The sequence below is a fragment of the Pseudophryne corroboree genome, chromosome 6 (genome assembly GCF_028390025.1).
Source record: "Pseudophryne corroboree isolate aPseCor3 chromosome 6, aPseCor3.hap2, whole genome shotgun sequence".
Lineage (NCBI taxonomy): Eukaryota > Metazoa > Chordata > Amphibia > Anura > Myobatrachidae > Pseudophryne > Pseudophryne corroboree.
In genome coordinates, this window is record NC_086449.1 from 64,219,583 (window position 1) to 64,232,868 (window position 13,286).

Sequence of the window (13,286 nt, forward strand, 5' to 3'; positions counted from 1 at the left end):
TGATACAGCCTATTTATAGTCACTCTTCCCCATCTCTCCCCAGTAGTTCCCAGGATGGCCAGAAGGAATTCTTGCACTGAGAGTTGACATGTAAATTAGGGTATCATAACATTAGTATATAGTCATTCAGCACATCAGCTTCTCCTGCCAAGCTCCTTGTCTTGTAAATGAGGTGTAAATATTCCCAAGGTCACTTACTACAATGGGAAATGGTAATTACACCCTGGCAGGGGTAACACCTTGCATTCTAATTAGATCACAGCATCCTCTGTTATGCCACTAAAGAGTCCATTGTTTAGGAGTCACCTATTGTTCAGGAAGAGTTTAGGAAGACAGACCTTTTCTACATACAGTATCAGCAGCAGGAACATCACAATGATTCACTGTAAATATAATCAAAATGACACATTTAAAGCACCAAGAAAAAGTTTGCACAAATTTTGAAAAAAATTAAAAATACTATATGTATATATAAATGCTATATATAAATGCGAAAGCCCTCACTCACTCACTCACTCACTCACTCACTCACTCACTCACTCACTCATCACTAATTCTCTTCCTTCCTGATATGTTAGGAAGCTGAAATGTAACATAGGTATTCTTCAGGTGAGAAATAGGAAACTACCAGGGACGTGCAGTCAGGGGAGGCAGGGGAGACAGTGCCTCCCCTGTGATTAATTATTACAAACATACAAAGAAGATACTTATGACACATAGTCTGTGTAATAAGTATCTTCTTTATTTAATTGTAATAATTTGATGCATTTAAATGCATTTGGGAGGCACTGATAGTGGTGCCTCCCATAGATAATGGGAACTGGGGCAGAGCGGGGGGCAGGGCAAAGCACTGGGCTGTATGAGCTCTTTCAAATTGATAGGGAAAGCGGCACTGAAAGAAGTGCCTCGCTGACAGGGACACCACCCCCATGTCAGTGAGGCACCTGTGATTCGGCAGCGGATCCAGTGATGGATCCGCTGTCCAATCACCCACGCGATGCTGGAGGCGGAAGAGGCGGCGGGACCCGGCGGCTGTGACCGGCGTTGGAGTGTCGGGGCTGAAGCAGGAGTGAAGGGTGAGTTAGTTTTCTATTTGTTTTGTCTAAAATGTCCCCGCAGTGCTCACCTCTACACTGGGCCATCCCATCTGTCTCTGCAGCTGTCCACCTCCAGATCCCGTCTCTACAGCCTCCACTCAGACTGCTTGTTGTTGCCAGGCGTCCCGTCCCATTACTAAGCAACGGGGTGCAGTGACAAGTGAGCGTGTTCCCCTCTCTTTCTCTCTCTCTCTCTCTTTCTCTCTCTCTCTCTCTTTTTGTTCCCCCCTCTGTAACTATTTATTTTCATTCACTTTTACAGGTGCCACTATTGGATTCTACTGGACAAGTGGACGTGATTCTCGGTGTGGAATGTAGGTAAGTATGTGTGAGTGTGTAAGTGTGTTATAATAAAATTTTACTTTCACAGTGTGTGTATTGTGTTTTAATTTGTGTATTGTTTTTGTTGTAGAATTACAGGTACCAGTGAGCCCGTTATTTCCCCGCATGCTGGTACTTGAGGTCCTCCAAGTACCAGCAAGTGGGGGAGGCTTGCTGGGTCTTGTAGTTCCACAACAAAAAAACAATATTATGTTTTTAAGACTCATGACTATCAGCTTGGCACTCACCGCCTATGGGTGCTGGGGACAGCCTCGGGCTTCACCCCTGGCCCTTGGGTGCCTGGAGGGGTGAACCCTTTGATTTAAGGGGTCCCCACTCCTCCAGGGATTCCCGGCCAGGGCTGACTAGTTGGGGGGGTAATGCCACGGCCGCAGGTACCTACGTAAATGTGTCCCCCGGTTGTGGCATTATGCCGCTGGCTAGTGGAGCCCGGTGCTGGTTTTAAAAATACGGGGGACCCCTACATCTTTTGTCCCCCATATTTTTGGAACCGGACTAAGAGCCTGGTTGTGGTTGTCTAATTACGAGGAACCCCTGTCCAATTTTTCCCCAGTATTTAAAAAACCAATACTGGCTCAAAGAGCCCGAGGCTGGTTATACTAAGGAGGGGGGACCTCACGCATTTTTATTTTTTATTTTTTAACCCATTCAGACCCTTCTCCATTAAGTTAATGGAAGCCCTGGACAACAGAATTGCATTCATGTCCTCCTCCCACTCCCTTCCCAGTCCCAAACACTATTTTTTTTTCTATAAAAATGTACAATATATAACAAGTATGATGAGCAGGCAGGCAGCGGGCATTGGTGGCATCGGAGTGAGATACAAATTAGTGCTGGAGGGCTGGGTCAGTTTATTGTGGGCGAGTTTGTAAACCGTTAGCGGTGGCAGTGGGCATCGACTCAGGTGCAGTAGCGAGCATTGGCTCGGTAGTGGTAGGGGTCATCAGCAGATTCGGCGGACATTATGGCTGTAGTGCCTCACCAGCCACTGACCTCACCGCACGCCACTGGAAACTACATAATTAGAATTTTAATAAACCTCCCCTAAGGGGATGAAAAGGGGGTTGTAATATTCATATCATGCGTGGCTTGCATTGCGTGAATGATAATGTCCAAACGGACAATCACATTTAAATTTTAATTGCATTGGACTCCAGTGTGTAGAATTTAATAAACTACAAAAATGGTCCTGTCACTTTTTACTGTGTCTGCTATGCGTGTTTGGGATTGGATATGCTTGAAAGTTTGGGATTGGATATTAAGATTATTGAATGGATAGATCTTGGTTGAAGGATAGAAAACAGAGAGTTGTGGTAAATGGAGTGCATTCACAGGAGGGAAATGTTACCAGTGGAGTACCCCAGGGATCTGTACTTGGACCAGTGCTTTTTAATATCTTTATTGGTGACATTGCAAATGGCATTAAAGGGAAAGTATGCCTTTTTGCAGATGACACAAAGGTATGCAACAGGGTAGACACACCAGGTGGGGTAAAACAAATGATTGAGGATCTAGGTAGACTAGAGGAATGGTCAAGAGTCTGGCAATTACAGTTTAATGCCAAAAAATGCAAAATCATGCACTTGGGTCTCAAAAATCCTAAAGCTAAATACAGTATTAATGGCACTATACTGGAAACTACTGAGGAGGAAATGGATCTAGGAGTCCCTATTTCAGATGACTTTAAAGCAGGTAAGCAATGTAACAAGGCAATGAGGAAGGCTAGTCAGATGCTTGGCTGCATTGGGAGAGTAATCAGCAGCAGAAAGAAAAAAGTAATAATGCCACTGTATAGGTCATTGGTACGGCCTCATCTAGAATACTGTATTCAGTTCTGGAGGCCATATCTTCAAAAGGATATTAATACATTAGAAACTGTACAAAGGAGGGCAACTAAAATGGTGCATGGCCTACATCACAAAACATACCCAGAAAGACTAAGAAATCTCAATATGTATAGTTTGGAGCAGAGAAAGGAAGGGGGGACATGATAGAAACTTTCAAATATATGAAGGGTTTTAACAAAGTCCAGGAGGGAAACATTTTCCAAATGAAGAGAAGCAATAGGACACGAGGACATGCACTGAGACTGGAGGGGGGGGAGGTTCAGGGGAAATTTGCGGAAAAATTATTTCACAGACAGGGTAGTGGACAAGTGGAATAGCCTCCCATCAGAGGTGGTAGAGGCTAAGACAGTAGAGCAATTTAAACATGCATGGGATAGACATAAGGATATCCTTACAAAGAAATAAGGATCAAATAAGGTTAGTGATAAAAAAAAAAAAATAAGGGGCAGACTAGATGGGCCAAGTGGTTCTTATCTGCCGACAAATCCTATGTGTTCCTAGGGTACTGCCAAGAACCATGTATTAATATTTATTGACATTAAGACGTCTCAAATTTACATCTCTAAAAAATTAGCAAATTTGTATCACTCATTTAAATGCAAAGAACAGGTAGAACAGCTAGTGAGACATAAATTTTCCGAATGTCACTTACTAAAGCATAGAAACATAGATTTTAATGGCAGATAAAAACCACTTGGGCCATATAGTGTACTATCTAGTACAAAGTAGAGATGAGCGCCTGAAATTTTTCGGGTTTTGTGTTTTGGTTTTGGGTTCGGTTCCGCGGCCGTGTTTTGGGTTCGACCGCGTTTTGGCAAAACCTCACCGAATTTTTTTTGTCGGATTCGGGTGTGTTTTGGATTCGGGTGTTTTTTTCAAAAAACCCTAAAAAACAGCTTAAATCATAGAATTTGGGGGTCATTTTGATCCCATATTATTATTAACCTCAAAAACCATAATTTCCACTCATTTTCAGTCTATTCTGAATACCTCACACCTCACAATATTATTTTTAGTCCTAAAATTTGCACCGAGGTCGCTGGATGACTAAGCTAAGCGACCCTAGTGGCCGACACAAACACCTGGCCCATCTAGGAGTGGCACTGCAGTGTCACGCAGGATGGCCCTTCCAAAAAACACTCCCCAAACAGCACATGACGCAAAGAAAAAAAGAGGCGCAATGAGGTAGCTGTGTGACTAAGCTCAGCGACCCAAGTGCCCGACACAAACACCTGGCCCATCTAGGAGTGGCACTGCAGTGTCACGCAGGATGTCCCTTCCAAAAAACCCTCCCCAAACAGCACATGACGCAAAGAAAAAAAGAGGCGCAATGAGGTAGCTGTGTGAGTAAGATTAGCGACCCTAGTGGCCGACACAAACACCGGGCCCATCTAGGAGTGGCACTGCAGTGTCACGCAGGATGTCCCTTCCAAAAAACCCTCCCCAAACAGCACATGACGCAAAGAAAAATAAAAGAAAAAAGAGGTGCAAGATGGAATTGTCCTTGGGCCCTCCCACCCACCCTTATGTTGTATAAACAGGACATGCACACTTTAACCAACCCATCATTTCAGTGACAGGGTCTGCCACACGACTGTGACTGATATGACGGGTTGGTTTGGACCCCCACCAAAAAAGAAGCAATTAATCTCTCCTTGCACAAACTGGCTCTACAGAGGCAAGATGTCCACCTCATCATCATCCTCCGATATATCACCGTGTACATCCCCCTCCTCACAGATTATCAATTCGTCCCCACTGGAATCCACCATCTCAGCTCCCTGTGTACTTTGTGGAGGCAATTGCTGCTGGTCAATGTCTCCGCGGAGGAATTGATTATAATTCATTTTAATGAACATCATCTTCTCCACATTTTCTGGATGTAACCTCGTACGCCGATTGCTGACAAGGTGAGCGGCGGCACTAAACACTCTTTCGGAGTACACACTTGTGGGAGGGCAACTTAGGTAGAATAAAGCCAGTTTGTGCAAGGGCCTCCAAATTGCCTCTTTTTCCTGCCAGTATAAGTACGGACTGTCTGACGTGCCTACTTGGATGCGGTCACTCATATAATCCTCCACCATTCTTTCAATGTTGAGAGAATCATATGCAGTGACAGTAGACGACATGTCCGTAATCGTTGTCAGGTCCTTCAGTCCGGACCAGATGTCAGCATCAGCAGTCGCTCCAGACTGCCCTGCATCACCGCCAGCGGGTGGGCTCGGAATTCTGAGCCTTTTCCTCGCACCCCCAGTTGCGGGAGAATGTGAAGGAGATGTTGACAGGTCGCGTTCCGCTTGACTTGACAATTTTGTCACCAGCAGGTCTTTGCACCCCAGCAGACTTGTGTCTGCCGGAAAGAGAGATCCAAGGTAGGTTTTAAATCTAGGATCGAGCACGGTGGCCAAAATGTAGTGCTCTGATTTCAACAGATTGACCACCCGTGAATCCTTGTTAAGCGAATTAAGGGCTGCATCCACAAGTCCCACATGCCTAGCGGAATCGCTCCCTTTTAGCTCCTTCTTCAATGCCTCCAGCTTCTTCTGCAAAAGCCTGATGAGGGGAATGACCTGACTCAGGCTGGCAGTGTCTGAACTGACTTCACGTGTGGCAAGTTCAAAGGGCATCAGAACCTTGCACAACGTTGAAATCATTCTCCACTGCACTTGAGACAGGTGCATTCCACCTCCTATATCGTGCTCAATTGTATAGGCTTGAATGGCCTTTTGCTGCTCCTCCAACCTCTGAAGCATATAGAGGGTTGAATTCCACCTCGTTACCACTTGTTGCTTCAGATGATGGCAGGGCAGGTTCAGTAGTTTTTGGTGGTGCTCCAGTCTTCTGTACGTGGTGCCTGTACGCCGAAAGTGTCCCGCAATTCTTCTGGCCACCGACAGCATCTCTTGCACGCCCCTGTCGTTTTTTAAAAAATTCTGCACCACCAAATTCAAGGTATGTGCAAAACATGGGACGTGCTGGAATTTGCCCATATTTAATGCACACACAATATTGCTGGCGTTGTCCGATGCCACAAATCCACAGGAGAGTCCAATTGGGGTAAGCCATTCTGCGATGATCTTCCTCAGTTGCCGTAAGAGGTTTTCAGCTGTGTGCGTATTCTGGAAAGCGGTGATACAAAGCGTAGCCTGCCTAGGAAAGAGTTGGCGTTTGCGAGATGCTGCTACTGGTGCCTCCGCTGCTGTTCTTGCGGCGGGAGTCCATACATCTACCCAGTGGGCTGTCACAGTCATATAGTCCTGACCCTGCCCTGCTCCACTTGTCCACATGTCCGTGGTTAAGTGGACATTGGGTACAACTGCATTTTTTAGGACACTGGTGAGTCTTTTTCTGACGTCCGTGTACATTCTCGGTATCGCCTGCCTACAGAAGTGGAACCTAGATGGTATTTGGTAACGGGGGCACACTGCCTCAATAAATTGTCTAGTTCCCTGTGAACTAACGGCGGATACCGGACGCACGTCTAACACCAACATAGTTGTCAAGGACTCAGTTATCCGCTTTGCAACAGGATGACTGCTGTGATATTTCATCTTCCTCGCAAAGGACTGTTGGACAGTCAATTGCTTACTGGAAGTAGTACAAGTGGGCTTACGACTTCCCCTCTGGGATGACCATCGACTCCCAGCAGCAACAACAGCAGCGCCAGCAGCAGTAGGCGTTACACGCAAGGATGCATCGGAGGAATCCCAGGCAGGAGAGGACTCGTCAGAATTGCCAGTGACATGGCCTGCAGGACTATTGGCATTCCTGGGGAAGGAGGAAATTGACACTGAGGGAGTTGGTGGGGTGGTTTGCGTGAGCTTGGTTACAAGAGGAAGGGATTTACTGGTCAGTGGACTGCTTCCGCTGTCGGCCCAAGTTTTTGAACTTGTCACTGACTTATTATGAATGCGCTGCACGTGACGTATAAGGGAGGATGTTCCGAGGTGGTTAACGTCCTTACCCCTACTTATTACAGCTTGACAAAGGGAACACACGGCTTGACACCTGTTGTCCGCATTTCTGGTGAAATACTTCCACACCGAAGAGCTGATTTTTTTTGGTATTTTCACCAGGCATGTCAACGGCCCTATTCCTCCCACGGACAACAGGTGTCTCCCCGGGTGCCTGACTTAAACAAACCACCTCACCATCAGAATCCTCCTGGTCAATTTCCTCCCCAGCGCCAGCAACACCCATATCCTCCTCATCCTGGTGTACTTCAACACTGACATCTTCAATCTGACTATCAGGAACTGGACTGCGGGTGCTCCTTCCAGCACTTGCAGGGGGCGTGCAAATGGTGGAAGGCGCATGCTCTTCACGTCCAGTGTTGGGAAGGTCAGGCATCGCAACCGACACAATTGGACTCTCCTTGTGGATTTGGGATTTCGAAGAACGCACAGTTCTTTGCGGTGCTACTGCTTTTGCCAGCTTGAGTCTTTTCATTTTTCTAGCGAGAGGCTGAGTGCCTCCATCCTCATGTGAAGCTGAACCACTAGCCATGAACATAGGCCAGGGCCTCAGCCGTTCCTTGCCACTCCGTGTGGTAAATGGCATATTGGCAAGTTTACGCTTCTCCTCCGACAATTTTATTTTAGGTTTTGGAGTCCTTTTTTTACTGATATTTGGTGTTTTGGATTTGACATGCTCTGTACTATGACATTGGGCATCGGCCTTGGCAGACGACGTTGCTGGCATTTCATCGTCTCGGCCATGACTAGTGGCAGCAGCTTCAGCACGAGGTGGAAGTGGATCTTGATCTTTCCCTAATTTTGGAACCTCAACATTTTTGTTCTCCATATTTTAATAGACACAACTAAAAGGCACCTCAGGTAAACAATGGAGATGGATGGATACTAGTATACAATTATGGATGGACTGCCGAGTGCCGACACAGAGGTAGCTACAGCCGTGGACTACCGTACTGTACTGTGTCTGCTGCTAATATAGACTGGTTGATAAAGAGATGTAGTAGTAGTATGTATGTATAAAGAAGAAAGAAAAAAAAACCACGGGTAGGTGGTATACAATTATGGACGGACTGCCCAGTGCCGACACAGAGGTAGCTACAGCCGTGGACTACCGTACTGTACTGTGTCTGCTGCTAATATAGACTGGTTGATAAAGAGATGTAGTAGTAGTATGTATGTATAAAGAAGAAAGAAAAAAAAAACACGGGTAGGTGGTATACAATTATGGACGGACTGCCGAGTGCCGACACAGAGGTAGCTACAGCCGTGGACTACCGTACTGTACTGTGTCTGCTGCTAATATAGACTGGTTGATAAAGAGATGTAGTATTAGTATGTATGTATAAAGAAGAAAGAAAAAAAAACCACGGGTAGGTGGTATACAATTATGGACGGACTGCCGAGTGCCGACACAGAGGTAGCTACAGCCGTGGACTACCGTACTGTACTGTGTCTGCTGCTAATATAGACTGGTTGATAAAGAGATGTAGTAGTAGTATGTATGTATAAAGAAGAAAGAAAAAAAAACCACGGGTAGGTGGTATACAATTATGGACGGACTGCCCAGTGCCGACACAGAGGTAGCTACAGCCGTGGACTACCGTACTGTACTGTGTCTGCTGCTAATATAGACTGGTTGATAAAGATATGTAGTAGTAGTATGTATGTATAAAGAAGAAAGAAAAAAAAAACCACGGGTAGGTGGTATACAATTATGGACGGACTGCCCAGTGCCGACACAGAGGTAGCTACAGCCGTGGACTACCGTACTGTACTGTGTCTGCTGCTAATATAGACTGGTTGATAAAGAGATGTAGTAGTAGTATGTATGTATAAAGAAGAAAGAAAAAAAAAACACGGGTAGGTGGTATACAATTATGGACGGACTGCCGAGTGCCGACACAGAGGTAGCTACAGCCGTGGACTACCGTACTGTACTGTGTCTGCTGCTAATATAGACTGGTTGATAAAGAGATGTAGTAGTAGTATGTATGTATAAAGAAGAAAGAAAAAAAAACCACGGGTAGGTGGTATACAATTATGGACGGACTGCCGAGTGCCGACACAGAGGTAGCTACAGCCGTGGACTACCGTACTGTACTGTGTCTGCTGCTAATATAGACTGGTTGATAAAGAGATGTAGTAGTAGTATGTATGTATAAAGAAGAAAGAAAAAAAAACCACGGGTAGGTGGTATACAATTATGGACGGACTGCCCAGTGCCGACACAGAGGTAGCTACAGCCGTGGACTACCGTACTGTACTGTGTCTGCTGCTAATATAGACTGGTTGATAAAGAGATGTAGTAGTAGTATGAATGTATAAAGAAGAAAGAAAAAAAAACCACGGGTAGGTGGTATACAATTATGGACGGACTGCCCAGTGCCGACACAGAGGTAGCTACAGCCGTGGACTACCGTACTGTACTGTGTCTGCTGCTAATATAGACTGGTTGATAAAGAGATGTAGTAGTAGCAGTATGTATGTATAAAGAAGAAAGAAAAAAAAACCACGGGTATGTGGTATACAATTATGGACGGACTGCCCAGTGCCGACACAGAGGTAGCTACAGCCGTGGACTACCGTACTGTACTGTGTCTGCTGCTAATATAGACTGGTTGATAAAGAGATGTAGTAGTAGTATGTATGTATAAAGAAGAAAGAAAAAAAAACCACGGGTAGGTGGTATACAATTATGGACGGACTGCCCAGTGCCGACACAGAGGTAGCTACAGCCATGGACTACCGTACTGTACTGTGTCTGCTGCTAATATAGACTGGTTGATAAAGAGATGTAGTAGTAGTAGTATGTATGTATAAAGAAGAAAGAAAAAAAAACACGGGTAGGTGGTATACAATTATGGACGGACTGCCGAGTGCCGACACAGAGGTAGCTACAGCCGTGGACTACCGTACTGTACTGTGTCTGCTGCTAATATAGACTGGTTGATAAAGAGATGTAGTAGTAGTATGTATGTATAAAGAAGAAAGAAAAAAAAAACACGGGTAGGTGGTATACAATTATGGACGGACTGCCGAGTGCCGACACAGAGGTAGCTACAGCCGTGAACTACCGTACTGTGTCTGCTGCGACTGGATGATAAATAATGATATAAAAAATATATATATATCACTACTGCAGCCGGACAGGTATATATTATATAATGACGGACCTGCTGGACACTGTCTGTCAGCAGAATGAGTTTTTTATAGAATAAAAAAAAAACACCACACAAGTGAAGTCACACGACGAGTGTTTAACTTTTTCAGGCAATCACAATATAGTATACTATACTACTAACTATACTGGTGGTCAGTGTGGTCAGGTCACTGGTCAGTCACACTGGCAGTGGCACTCCTGCAGCAAAAGTGTGCACTGTTTAATTTTAATAATATGTACTCCTGGCTCCTGCTATAACCTATAACTGGCACTGCAGTGCTCCCCAGTCTCCCCCACAATTATAAGATGTGTGAGCTGAGCACAGTCAGATACGAGTGTTTAACTTTTTCAGGCAATCACAATATAGTATACTATACTACTAACTATACTGGTGGTCAGTGTGGTCAGGTCACTGGTCAGTCACACTGGCAGTGGCACTCCTGCAGCAAAAGTGTGCACTGTTTAATTTTAATAATAATATGTACTCCTGGCTCCTGCTATAACCTATAACTGGCACTGCAGTGCTCCCCAGTCTCCCCCACAATTATAAGATGTGTGAGCTGAGCACAGTCAGATATATACATAGATGATGCAGCACACTGGGCTGAGCAGTGCACACAGATATGGTATGTGACTGAGTCACTGTGTATCGTTTTTTTCAGGCAGAGAACGGATATATTAAATAAAACTGCACTGTCTGTCTGGTGGTCACTGTGGTCAGTCACTAGTAAACTCTGCACTCTCTACAGTTCTACAGTACTCCTAAGCTCCAGTAAATCAGGTCAATCTCTCTCTCTCTCTTCTAATCTAAATGGAGAGGACGCCAGCCACGTCCTCTCCCTATCAATCTCAATGCACGTGTGAAAATGGCGGCGACGCGCGGCTCCTTATATAGAATCCGAGTCTCGCGAGAATCCGACAGCGTCATGATGACGTTCGGGCGCGCTCGGGTTAACCGAGCAAGGCGGGAAGATCCGAGTCGCTCGGACCCGTGAAAAAAAACATGAAGTTCGTGCGGGTTCGGATTCAGAGAAACCGAACCCGCTCATCTCTAGTACAAAGTATAGTCAGAATTAGCACTTAGTCAAAATCACACATAGACAAAATCTCTAGCACAGATAGTAAAAAGATGCACTTAAGGTGTCCTCACGGGATGCCATTTGTACAACAATGTCATCCATACTGTCATACCAACATACGGACTTAAAACTTATTTAAAACTGGTTCCGTCATCCATCTACCATTCATTACATAGTAATATATAACATACTAAATAAGTTATTATAAAAACCACCTTAATTTAAACTTATGATTTAGACCATTAGGCGCTAAAGTACCTAAATTAAAAATCCACCTCATCTCTGCTTGTGCCAATCTTTTATCTCTATTGTTCGTGCGCTTTTTATGAACTTGAAACAAATCAATAATACATTGGCGCACGAACAATAGAGATGTAATGTATAGTAGATGGATGACGGAACCAGTTTTAAATAAGTTTTTACAATATTATCATTTAGTATCTCAGTATTAATATATATATATATATATATATATATATTGTGAGGTTAAATATCAAAACATCCCCTAGTAATGAAGTTTATATTATACAAATGGATACATGCAGTGTGGGGGTTACGTGGAGTCCCTTTGATCAGGATTGTGTGTTTCTTGCAACCTAGCAACTAAATCTAGTTATGAGGTGACGTAACCACATTGTTTTGGTTCATTCTCTGTGCATACATTTGTTGTGTAGGGTTTTGGTGCCGTCATCCATGAACCAAATGTTGTGATTGGTTGGTGCTGGACAGTGTAATGATGTACTGATTCCGCTGCCGTTCGTTGATTTTTCATGACGGCGCGGGCGGTGATGTATGGTCGCTTAGCAATGCGGCGACCAATCAACCAAGCCCTTGACGTCACAAACGCTTCTGGATCTGTACAATAAATACTGGGGTTATGTGATACACTTCGTTTCCTCGGTAAAGACCTACAACAGGTCGAAACACATCGGAAGCGAGTGTATCAAACCGGTGTAGTGTTTCAAGTTGGTCAGTGTTGCAGTTTCCATTCTATGTGGGCAGTCCCGATTTTGGCCGCCGGGTCATGCACCCACATGCATAGCTTCCAATTGGTGAACACTACATGATCTCTTGGTTCTTACCACTGTTTTAAATACTTATAAAAACCTGTCTGTCATTAGTGTGTTTTTAAAACCTTTTTAATAAATTGTTTTGACTATCCACCTTGCTCAAGCCTGATATTGGGATAGATGAAGTGACGGAGTCACGCTAAACTTATCGAAGAAACCGTTATAGGAGGTGTACCATCCTGTTTATCAGTGAGTATGGTACGCATAAATTGAGATTGGTGGTGGCTTTATAGAATCTTAACACAGACGACATAATGGTGATTTAAAGATGCCTTTATGAGTGGAATTCACATGTGTGATGTGTAAGTCGGGTACGCATTTGATTACAAGCGGGATATGAAGAACCTTGAATTTCTGTTCTATTGTTAAACATACTATAACATGATTTGTTCATATTGTTTTTTTAACAAAACTCAAACAACTGGAGGATTGGACGAGACGTATGACATCTTCTAGGAGCCATTTAACAGAGACCTGACATCTTCACAGAGATCAGCGTAACTATTTAGAAATAATTTTTCCATTTTATATGGTGAACACAGTGAGCACATGACAATTGGTTAATTTCTTTTGTGACAGAAATAGGAATAGTATCTTTTACAGATGATGAAATAGAAAAACTATTATTTGACAATTTTGACTTTGAATTACTTTCGGCCGAAATACCGGCCGATGTCTTCTATAAGGTACTAAAACACAGACAAAGAGAAATTGACC